This window comes from Benincasa hispida, chromosome 5, assembly GCF_027475165.1.
Source record: "Benincasa hispida cultivar pf3 chromosome 5, pf3_genome.v1.1, whole genome shotgun sequence".
Lineage (NCBI taxonomy): Eukaryota > Viridiplantae > Streptophyta > Magnoliopsida > Cucurbitales > Cucurbitaceae > Benincasa > Benincasa hispida.
This window is the reverse complement of record NC_143482.1, coordinates 24,815,571-24,828,223: the sequence shown is the minus strand read 5'-3', so window position 1 is coordinate 24,828,223 and position 12,653 is coordinate 24,815,571. Positions and strand designations below refer to the sequence as shown.

The window sequence follows — 12,653 nt, the reverse complement described above, 5'->3', positions numbered from 1 at the left end:
AATGTATTGTCGTAGTCCCCGGCTGCGGTGCCAAAAACTTGATGCGTGGTTAATGCGATCAAATAATGGTGTATAATGCGATGGCGGTGTATGTATTGTGCATGCAAGTTTTCTTAGCAGTATCCAAGTATAAATCCTACTAAGTTGCCTGGTAAGCTCATGATCGAACTCAGGGACTATGAAAATAGTATGCGATGGTAATTTCAGATCTCTTTGCGGTGACAAATAAAACAATGCATTGGTTGGTATGTTGTTTAAGGTATAAAGTCTATGCGGCGGAATTGAGAAAAGAGTTAATAACACGAAAGTACAATGAGTATGCAAGGGAATGGGTTGAGAAGGGATTTAGCTAACACTTCCTAAGATTGCGTTCATGTTATGCGATCATGCTACACACATACGACAGCAAGTCATCTCTCAATGCAAATGCTATAGCTTTAGTTTTAGAACGCATGCGATGTCTGCGATGATGTCTATAGGATTTATGTCTAAGCCTCTATTCTTATCTATGCGATGATGAATGATACACACATTCACAAGGCATCCGCATACTACCATAATCTATTTCTAGGGTGCATGCGATGCATATTAGCAAACAGAGCTCATCTCTAAGTCTCTATCTCTTACTTATGCAGATCTAATCTTGCTTTCTCAAGTCTAGATTGTAACCTAGCTCTCTCTCAAGTCTTAGGTTCTTTCTTCAGACTCTCTCTCGAGTAGCTCTAAAGGGGTGATGGATGCAACATAAGACAACATGATTGCATGCAATGAAGATCTTAGGTCATGCTAGCTAAGTACTTCTCAACCCATTCGAAAGTTTAGTTACTCATGCATAATGTACAAGAGAGTGAACAGATGTAGAAATGCAGGTTCCATTCTATAATTGAAATCAAAATACAGAATGACAATGGGAAATAAAGATAGGGAACCTGGTAACAATTTCTTGCTTCCCAAGGCTTTTACACTGTTTTTCTCTACTATGCTCAAAGAATATTCTTGCTTTCGCAAGAGTTGGCCCTCTCTCGAGCTGACCAAGATGATCTTCCAACATCTTCTCACTTCTCTCGCCTCCGCCTTCTAAGTATAAAAAAACTATGAATAAAGGCTAACTATATTGTATATGGCGAACTCTTTATATGGCTCAGCTGGAATAGTAAACTGAACTCCTTTAACGAAAGTGGCCTTCTATATTTATAGAGCTTCAGGGTGAAGAGTTTTTTCTCTCAAATGATTGCACTAATGGGATATCATTAGTTCTTTATCTGATGTGCCGAATATTTGTTACCGAAAAATTGAGTGTACTTTCTACAGTGTGTCGTTAACGGCTTGTCAACTAAATTCGGATTCGACTATCATCAGCTTTCTGTCCCGTCATGATTTATTAAGCTTTCACCTTGATGCGCGGTCTCTATGTGGCCACCTTCTTGAGCAAATTTTTGCAAACGCATATGATCGCATAGCCTTACGGTCGTAATCTCTTAATGCGCTCGGACGCTCAATTCTTCAGATCGTAATTCTGCCTTGCGCCAATGCATTTTCCTGCACAAAATACATAAGTTAGCTACTTTAATGCGATGGATGCATGTGATCACAATGTTCTAAACTTAATGCTTTTGGATGCGATTTTATATATTTTTACCATCGCAATCCTTCATTGTTTTACTTTAATGCGATGGATGCATGTGATCGCAATGCATTTCTGCCCGTTATCAGCTCTCATGGAGGCCTGTCCTCCTATTCCAGCTTCAAATGCCGCTCAAAATGTTCAGGAGGCATACAAGCGATGGACAAGGGCGAATGAGAAGGCCTAAGCCTACATCTTTGCAAGTCTTTCTGAAGTCTTGGACAAGAAACATGAGCCTATGGTCTCAGCGCGTGAGATCATGGAGTCCCTGCGGGGAATGTTTGAACAACTGTCTTAACAACTTCTTCATGTGGCTCTTAAATACATATTCAACTCCAAAATAGAAGAAGGCACCTCTATTCGTGAACATGTGCTTAACATGATGGCAAAAGGAGGATCACACAAAATTCTAATAGGAGGTGGACAAAGGAGATTTCATGCAATTGAAGTCTTATCACCTCAAGCAGGAGGTGGATGAAGAAGATTTCATGCAAAAAGGGAGATTTTGGCTGGCAAGCTAAAATGAGAACAACTCAAGACTAGGCTGGGTAGGTTGAGTGTTGGCAGCTCCAAAGTGAGACAAATGGGAGTTGAGTTGTCACCATGGGGTGAGTTTGAAATGGCTATAAATAGGGGGGTTGGCAAGAGGAATTTATTCATACCATCACCTAAATTGTGTGTTGAGAGCATATTTAGAGAGTTGCGTTTGAGTTATTAGGCTACCAAGTTGATTGGAGATCAAAAGAAACAAAGGTTGCGTTGGTGAGGCATTGAGTCTGCCGGACGCACAGCCAGCCCACACCCTGCGCGCACGCAGCGCTGCGTCCGTCTGTCAATGCGCGCCTCGCTCGACGCATCCCGCGCGCTAGCCCAGCGCAGCTGCCTCCCCCGTACGATGCATCACCCCCAGTGCAACGCACACCCAGTGCAATGCATGCCCAACACAACGCACGCCCAAATGCGTCGATTCCCTGTGCGGCACAGCACACCTACCCTGCCTACTGCCTAACACCCAGCTTCCTACCACGGTCCAAATAACTTCTAAATTTGAGTAGGGTAAGCTGGTATTTTCATTATATAATAGTATTTTGGCTAGTTTGACATTATTTATTGATATAACAAGTATTAATTGAGGAATTTCCATTGATATGGAGGAATTCTCAGGAAGGTATTCTCAAGGTGATTTTAGTGAGAAAACTTGCTTATAGTGAGGGTTACTTAGTTTTATGCGTTAATATATGGATAAATGCATATGTAAGTACAAAATACATGCTTATGATGTTATGTCGTTGCCAAATTTCTATGAAAACTTAGATTATACCCAGATTACATAAGTTAGCATGCTTAATAAAAGGTGCTTGGCAGGAAAATATAGTCGGCGAAAAATAATAGTCAGTGACGACCAACGGAAAATATAGTCAAGTTACCTAAGCATGACTAGTGGAAAAAGAATTGTCGATGTGCACATTGGTGGTATAATAGGGTACAGGGAAAGTTTCCATAAGAATTGTTGATACATTGCTTGAGTATACGTGTGAAAATACTGGGGATGTTTTATTATGTGATAACCAGCGGTCAAGCTGGGGTTGTTTGGTTTAACCAGCAGTTGAGCTAGGGATAATCCAGTGGTCTGGCTGGAAAATAATAATGAACTTGTGGTAATGTTCTTGTTGACTATGCATTGCTTTCCCAAAAATATATTTCTGTTGACAAAGTTATTTGTTTATCTAAATGCACCACTCACTGGGCTTTATAGCTCATGTTTTTCATGTTTTATGTTTTACCCTCCCCACCCACCACCCCCCCCCCCCCCGCCCCCCAGGTAGCGAAAAGAGAGGGGTTCTGGGGTACTGCTAAGGTTAAGGTCTGCCACGTGCCACAATTACAATTCCGGAGGGTTTTACGGTTGTTGTTGTAAACTTTGTTGTTAAGTCTTTGAGTTGTATAAGCGCTACATTATTGTAAAATAAAATGGGCCTACTTAATCAGTTGATTGTTGAATTTCTTCATTGGTATCAAAGTTATTTCTGCAAGAGTTATTAGGTAGTAAGTGTCAACAAAAGGGTTGATAACTACTGTCAATCACGCCCTTTCTCAGACTCTAAGGGTGGTCTGGGGCAGGGTGTGACATTCGGGGTTCATTTTCTCGGGCTTTTTCGACTTATAAGTCAACGGGTTCGAGTAACGATGGGTTCCTCCCTTACTTCTGTAGTCATGTTGTTGCTTAGCAAGCATTGTTCCTTCTCGGTACCCCCAACGTTGCGAGGAAGCTCGGTTGAGCTCGCCAACGCTCCTTGCGGTCTATTTTTTAGCGCGCCCGCAATTTATCTCTGCTGAATCTCAAGATTTCGAATGGACGTTGCTTGATTCTGAAGCACTAATTCGTTCTTCTCAATGTACTGCTTCAACAAGCTCTCTAAGGACGAAGATTGCAGTTTTTGTGAGGTGTTAGCTTGGTTATACGTTGGATCGCTTGTTTGTGGGAAAAATCTGAGTGGCCCTTCTCTTTGTGCCACTGTTGGAAGTTTTGTTGTTTATTTTTCCACGCAAAATTTGGGTGGTTTATCCACCCGAGATTGTTCTTTATGAAGCATACTGACTGCGAATTTTCTAGGCATTCTTCCATCGAATGAGCATCTCCACAGATGACACAACATGCGGTCGTTTGAGCAATTGCGTTGACTTGCCCTTTCATCGCTCCCGTTTTATTGATTGCGATGCCTTGTATCTTCATCATCGCAGACATTTGATAAGGGATGCGATGGCCTCGTTGTTTGCGTCATTGTCTTTAATTCTTAATCTTTGATCACTTTCCCGCCAATCCTCGTGATTTTTGGAAATGCGATGAAGTATACTCTTAGCCTGCTCATATGTTTTGTCAAGCAGACCACTAGCTGCTGCCGCATTAACAGCGGTCTGCGAACTAGGGTTTAGTCTTTGGTAAAAAATCTTCATCTGCAAGCAGTCTGGTAAGCCATTATGTGGACAGTCTCTTACCAGCCTCTTGAACCTCTCCTAGACATCGCTAAGCGATTCGTCATTTTCTTGTTCAAAATTCATTATTAATTTCCTTCTCCTGGCATTCTCGGTTGGTGGGAAATATTTCTTCATGAACTTTTCGAAGACTTGTTCCCACGAAGTTATCTCTCCCGGTTCGAGAGAATACGCCCATTTTTTGCTTGATCGCATAAGAAAAATGGGAACAAGGTGACTCAAACTTCCTTGGTAAAGATATTCGGGAACATAAAAGTGTTGCAGATTTCTATAAAACTTCGGAGGTGAGCGTGCGAGTCCTCGCCACGCCTTCCTCCGAACTGTCCTGTAGTCTGGATCAATTGCAGCATCACCAGTTTCATTTCGAATCGGCTTCCATCAAGGGCAGACCTCATGATTCCTGGAGAGAAATCGTAGAGGTTTGGTGATGCCTAGTTCCTAATGGGCATATTACAATCGTACGATTGGATTCACCATGACGTAGTTTTCGTTTGGTGCTCCGTTTCCAAGCTACTCCGCCATATTGTCTTTATCTGGTGGTTGTATTTGGTGACTGTCTCTTAATGTTCTTCGAAACGTCCTCTCAATCTTCGGGTCGTAATTCGCCAGAGATTGAGAGCTACAAAGAAATCAGAAAAATTATCATTAGCACACTAATTTGTCGAAGTCCTCGATAACGGTGCCAAAAACTTGATGTGTTATTTTATGTGATGAAAATGTGGAATGAAATGCGGTGATGGAAATGCGTTAAGCAACAAGTTTTCCCAGTGGAATCCACGTATAAACCCCACTTAGTTTCCTGGTAAGTCCAGGGTCAAACTCAGAGATCAAGAAAATGATATGCAGTGGTAATTTCTCAGAAGACTTTGCGATAACCAAATAAATCATAGTTGTTTGGGTTGTTATTTGCGGTAATAAAGTAAATAAATGCAGCGGATTTGAGAAAAGTTTGATTATGCGGTAGATACACTGAGTATGCAGAGGAACGGGTTGAGAAGGTCTTTAGCTAGCGTTTCCTCGGAATGCATTAAACTATGCGATCATGCTACACTCATGCGATAGCAAATCATTTTCCAATTCAAATGCGGTGCTCCTAGTTCTAGCACGCATGTGTTGAATGCAACAATGTCCATAGAGCTTATTCCTAAGTCTCTACTCTTTTCCTATGCGATGATGCAAGATTCACACAAATACAAGGTGACTGCACACAATCATATCCTATCTCTAGGATGCATACGATGCGTTAATATCAAATAGTACTTATTCCTAAGCTCCTGTCTCTTGATTATGTGTTATAATCTGACTCTCTCGAGCCTAGATTCTAACCTGACTTTCCCAAGCCTAGAACCTGTCCTTAGACTACCCTCCCGAGTATCTCTAATGGACGAATGAAGCATACATAATACAAGATAATTGCATAGAATGAAGATCCCAAATTATGCTAGCTTGTTTTTCAACCCATTCGACGGATTTAGCTACTCATGCGTAATAAACAGATAGTGAACAAATATAAAGAAGTAAATTTCATTTCTATAGATAAGTTTGAGTACAAAATGATAATGGAAGATAAGGATAGAGAGCCTGGTAGCAATCCTTTGCTTCCTAAGGCCTTTACATTGTCAACTCCTGTTCAAAAGATATTCCTGCGTCCGCAAGAGCTGGCCCTCTCTCTTATCTTGAAGCTTCTGGCACTCTCCAAGTTCACCGTAACGATCTATCGGCATAATCTCGCTTCTCTCACTTCTGCCTTAAAATAAAAGAAAATAAAGAACAAGGCTATTCTAACTATGGAGAAAATTATCTAAGTATCCGAACTTGCTGAACTAGCTGAACCCCTTTTTTGACTGTTACCTTTGGTATTTATAGAGCTTCGAGGTGAAAGGCGACTTCTCTCTTATGATTGCACAGATGGGATGGCTTTAATTCTCTGACTGATGCGCCGAATATTTGTCACCGAAAAGCTAAGTGTAATTGTTATCGTTAGCGGCTTGTCAACTTAATTCGGATTTGACCGTCATCAGCTTTCAGTCCCATCGTGATTAATTATGCTTTTCACCCAGATGCGCCAACCGAGTTGCGCTGGCTCTATGCGACAATCCCTCTTGAGCAGATGTTTGCGAGCACAAATCACCATAAGGTCTTGCGATAACGCTATGCTCGACCGTTGATTTCTTGTGATCACTTTCCATCTTGCGTCAATGCATATTCTGCATAAAAATACAAAAATTAACTATTTCTATGCGATGAATGCATGCGACCGCAATGTTATGAAATTAATACTTTTTGGATGCAATCTAACATATTTTATCAACGCAAACCTTCATTGTTTAATAACTTAGCACTGTAATAACGTCCATTTCTGCCCGTATAACGTGTCCTTCACCACGCCAACAACTATTGATAGGAAGTAAATAGATGGAAAAATAGATAAAATGTGGAGATGTCTTCATTGCAACCCTTAAGAGTGATCGCAAGGGCAACCTTAGTCAACGCAAGCCATGTGATCATGCTCACACACTTGAACCTAACTTTAGGACGTATGCGATGTATCTACGATAGTGTCAGGAAGCCTATGCCTGCCTAAACCTTCATAACCCGCTCACGTGCTCTCGTCACATGAGCGTGATGGCCGCATACCACCGTATCCTACTTCCTGGAGGCATGCAATATTGTCTCCGTAGGGTGCATACGCTGTGTGATAGCAAACAGAGCTTATCTCTAAGTTCCTCATTCTTGGTGTTCCAATCCGCTCTCTCGAGTCTTAGATTTGGATTTTAGACTACTCTCTCAAGTATGCCTAAATGATGAATAAAGCACTCATAAGACAAGGTAATCGCATAAACTTTGCTAACATAAGATTATTCCTATCTCTAGTGAACTAGCTTACATTGCTTAATGAGACCAACCATTTACCCTCCCGGGTAGTTAGTTGTTATTGACTTTACTCATAGACAAGCATTGCATCCGCCTATAGACAGCTGCACACGAAGCAAATAAGGTTTACTCACATACTCACACAACGCACACCTGTCGATTGTTTGCTACATGCATCATATCCCTAATCCACATGACCAAGTCTGCGATACTCTAGAAATCTCACTAAGTGATACAATGAAAGTTAAGGATGCTAAGTAAAGAAAGATGGAGATAAAATTGAAGTGCTCAAATCTGCCGGTGGTGCCATGAATGGGCGGTGGAGCTGACTCTCTCGAGATCTAGCTCTGATCAAAGGCTTCGGTCGTCTCTTGAAATGGAAGAAGGAGATGAAGAACTCTCAAGCTTTCTTCTCACGCATTTTTCTGGATCGTAGGAAAAAACACTGGATAAGTTGAACTTCTGCTCAACAGCTTCTTTATATATTGGATCGCCAACAACATTAATGGACTACTTTGATTCTGACATTCGCGATGCGTTAGTCCTTTCTGAATCTCTGCTGCTAACGATGTGTTAAGTGAAACAGAGATAAAAAAAGAAAGAAAAAGGAGAAAGAAGAAAAGGAGAAAGAAAGACAAGAAGAAAGAAATCAAGTGAAATACCATAAGATGGAGAGAGAAAGAACTAGCCCTTCGTTTCGCCAACAAAGAAGTCATCTTTGACGATTTCTCATTCCTTCTTTAATTTGAGATTCTATTTTGGAGATGAAAATACCCACGAACTAAAATGTCATCTTTTTTTCTTTGTCCATGCCCTATAGAATCATAAATCACAATCCTAAACAACTAATCACTCAAAGTACCGATTAAAAGATAAATAAAATAAGTCAAAAAATAAAGATCAACTAGTTTCAAGAAATCAAGAAACAGAAAAATCATAAACTCAAGTGTGACATAATATTTGACAAAGACTAATTCAAATATTTTTTAAAACAATGATAAAATAAAGAGCTAGATTTTAAGATAGAAAAATATTCTAAGCAAGATTTAAAGTTAATATGTGACTAGGCCTGAAGGTAAAAAACTACTACAACTTTTTCATACCTTTTAGTGTGTTCTTCTACTCCATAACTTGAATTGGGGATAAAATTGAAGTTATTCAACCTAGCAAAAAGTTACATGATTAACGAACCAAATACAACAGTCGTAACAATTTTTTATATTGTTTAAACTAATACCCACACTAAGGATACACACGCAACACTAATGACCAAGTTACTTAACTAATATTTCAATATTTTAGCTTTAATGTCATTAGCTATAAACTAAATAATAATACATGAAGTATCAAATTTTAACAAAGGGCAAACAAAAAGAGAGAAAGAAATAGAAGAAAGGAGTATCAATGGAAATGAGATGAAGAAAACAAGAAAAACAAAAAGATATTGAGATACAATCATATGAATGGAGAAAATTAAGCAAGAGATGGAGAAGATAGAAGGAGAAACAGAGATAAAAAAAAAAACAAAGAAAAAGGAGAAAGGAGAAAAGGAGAATTAGACAAGAAGAAAGAAATCAAGTGAAATACCATAAGATGGAGAGAGAAAGAACTAGCCCTTCGTTTCGCCAACAAAGAAGTCATCTGTGACAATGTGGTAGGTCCTTTCTGAATCAACATCCACTTTTGATTTTCCTGAGACGTACGTTGATGCATTCATTCCACCAACCTTGCGTTGATCCCTCTATTATGTGTTATCGTGTAGCCGCAATCTTGCAGTGACCGCATTCGCTTAATACTGCAACTTCGACACGATGACCGCAATCGCTTGATGAGCGCAACTCCCATGCGATGATCCAAGTGCCTCGCCTTCCTTTTGACTTGCCCCCACATGTGTCATGCAGACATCCAATTACGATCAAGGTGCTCTTTCTCAGACTAGATTCATACTTGGCAGCGGAGTTGCGGTCATTTGTTTATGCATTGATCCTGGCGACTTACTTTCGTTTTGGCTTGCCCCCACATGTGTCATGCGGACATCCAACTACAGCTATGTGTCATTCACAACTTAACTCTTATCAACATGGGTTTTCCCATTACATTGGCAGTGGAGTTGTTATTCTCAAAATTTTCCTTTTTTTTTCATATAGCTAAAAATAGCAAGGTCGAAAATAAATACCTCACCCCCAATTTAAAATACGGTATTGTCCTCCTTGCCAATAGATTGAAAGAAGTCATTCGATGTTCTTAAGAAGTTTGGTAAAGGGTCAGTTTGATAGAAAGCTAGCAGACCACTAACTTTTAAAAATATTTCATGAGGTAATTGTCCTAAAAATAAGTTGACTCTAGTATATAAAAAAAAAAAAAAAAAAAATAGATGCATGGGATTTATCATTGAAATCATAAATGGCAAAGAGAAAGCATGCGACAACTTACTAAATTTATCAACGTTAAATGATTGCGATAATCAAATAGGATGCAATGATAAAACTTTCAAAATTAAAATGCGATGCGATAGTGCAAAATTTGGAATAGAGTTAAGGAAAAATACAACCCCAAATTTGCGCTATCGCCCGCATTGTTTGTCGATGCCTCCTTTGCGGCGATTTTTCTTTGGATTGCGGTGGCAAAATAAAGTAGTTGCATCTTCATGCAGCGCTTCCACTATCGTGTACCTTGAACGTTTGCAAAGAAAAAATTGAGAGGGTAATGATAATATTAAAAAAAAAAGTTAGCAAAATGTTTCAAATTGCAATCACTTCGCATCAAGACTGCATCTATTCACATTAACAATTCTAACAAGTGAAAGCTAGAAATCCCTTCAAGAAAATTAACCTGATTGCGATATGGGTAGATCAATTGTGCAGTTAGTTCTACATACTTACATTTCATGATCCCTGCAGGACCACCCTTGAAACCATACAACGTGCTTCCTTTTGCATGAACCTATAGGTAATCTTCATAAAAATCATAGAAGCTGCTAATTAGCCATAACTTGAACAGAAAAGAAAACATTTATTCTTGATTTATAAATGTGGACACAATGAGACCCTACCAAATAGTCCAGAAATCACATTATGCCCTCCCAGTGCTTAGCCACCAAACTAGACAACTCCAATCTTCAATTTCTTATTCACCTGCACCGAATTAGAATCACTTGGCACTAACATTGCCGACGGTTGGCCGAAAAGATCAGAAAACAACTTTGTGATCTCATCTGCACGCATATATTGCACAAATCTGATCCCTCCCACTGCATATCATATCAAAACCACCCTGATAAAACAAAAATGCATTTAAATCAAGAATTGCATTCAAATGGCAATCACTTCACATAGTGTAAATCACATATTCACACTAACGATTCTAACAAGTGAAAGCTAGAAATCCCTTCAAGAAAATTAACCTGATTGTGATATGGGTAGATAAATTGTGCAGTCAGTTCTACATTTCATGATCCCTGCAGGACACCCTTGAAACCATACAACGTGCTTTCTTATGCATGAACCTGTAGGAAATCTTCACCAAAATCATAGAAGCTGCTAATTAGCCACAACTTGAACAGAAAAGCAAACATTTATTCTTGATTTATAAATGTGGACACAATGAGACCCTACCAAATAGTCCAAAAATCACATTATGCCCTCTCAGTGCTTGGCCACCAAACTAGACAACTCCGATCTTCAATTTCTTATTCACCTGCACCGAACTGGAATCACTTGGCACCAACATTGCCGACGGTTGGCCGAAAAGATCAGGAAACAGCTTTGTGATCTCATCTGCACGCACATATAACACACAACTCAAACACTCTAAAACCTTAAGAAGTAGCAACTGGCCTCAAACGCATTCAGTAAAACTCAAGTTCCAAACAAAAGTGAGATTTACATGAGAACAGGAATGCACGTTTTCATGAAAAAATCATACCGTGTCTCCTCTCCACGTCCATTAATGAAGTCAATGCAGTTCCACCAGCCATCCAATCTTCAACTGGAGCAGCCAAATTTCCTACCTAATATGCATAACTAGTAAGTAATAGAAACTAGGAAAAAATCTATGGAGGAAATTGATATCAAGAAAAAGAATGAAATTGGCCCAGTTTTTCCACTCTGAAGGAGAGCTTCAGCAGTGTAACCCAAAGCATAGCAATAAGTTGATATCAAAGTTCGTGGGTAAACCACACATCCCTTCGTACATATAAGTCAAAGAAGAAATAAACAGAGATAACACTAGCACTAACTAGCAAAGTACAATTTTTGTCATATCATCTCGTGGCCATTCGCTCGTCCCATTCGTAGGTTTACATTTGAAAGTCAATTAGATGTAAGCCTAACCCATCACTTGATTGGCCATTTTCTTTACGTGTTCATAATGAAAGTCAAGATACTTGGTACCCCTAATTATCAAATATGAATTTAAAAGATCTTCATGCATTTACCAACATGCATGTTTTTTAGATCTCAATTGATTTGCCTACTACCCAAGTGCTAAATATAATATGTGTTATCAATAAATTATTAAACAGGAGCATTTAAATAAAACAGCAAAAGTTCAAGCATGAATAGAATATGTACCCAAAGAAATGTGACTGCCCCTTGAATTGGCCGCCCATTATATGCACCTTTTTGCCTTCTCTTTTCCAACTCAGTTTCATGGAAAGACATGTATAAAACAAAAAGAAAAAACAATTACTTGGACATTGTCGTGTGGATCTCTTTCAAGCAACAATTGTTCTTGGATTGCTTGTGGGAAAGATTCAAAAAGGTGATGAGATTGAGTAGTAAGTTTCTTTTTCCATAACCTATCCTCATCAATAATATTTCTTTTTCCATAACCTATCCTCATCTATAATATCATGGGCAAAAATTTCATTGAGTTCCAAAATAAGCTGTTGCACCTGTAGAAAGCGGGTTATAAATGATATCAGTTCAAGAATGACATATTGATCTAGAGAACTTGGGTTTAGTGGATAGTGAGCATACAACCAAAAGAAATAAACACAATTAGTTACAATAACAAGAGAAATACCTCCGGAATGAAGTCAATCAAACCCTCGGGAATAAGTACGACACCATAATTAATAACCAAGTTCAGAACGTTTACTAATTACATCGACAATGTAGTCTGTAACGTTTTTCAAGGTAAACTTCTTAGCCGTAACCTG

At 39.2% G+C, this 12,653-nt stretch overlaps 1 pseudogene; it reads right to left on the bottom strand.

Moving 5' to 3' along the window:
- Positions 1–12,653, bottom strand: part of LOC150035992 (pyrophosphate--fructose 6-phosphate 1-phosphotransferase subunit beta-like) — a 70,206-nt pseudogene that overhangs the window by 36,761 nt on the left and 20,792 nt on the right.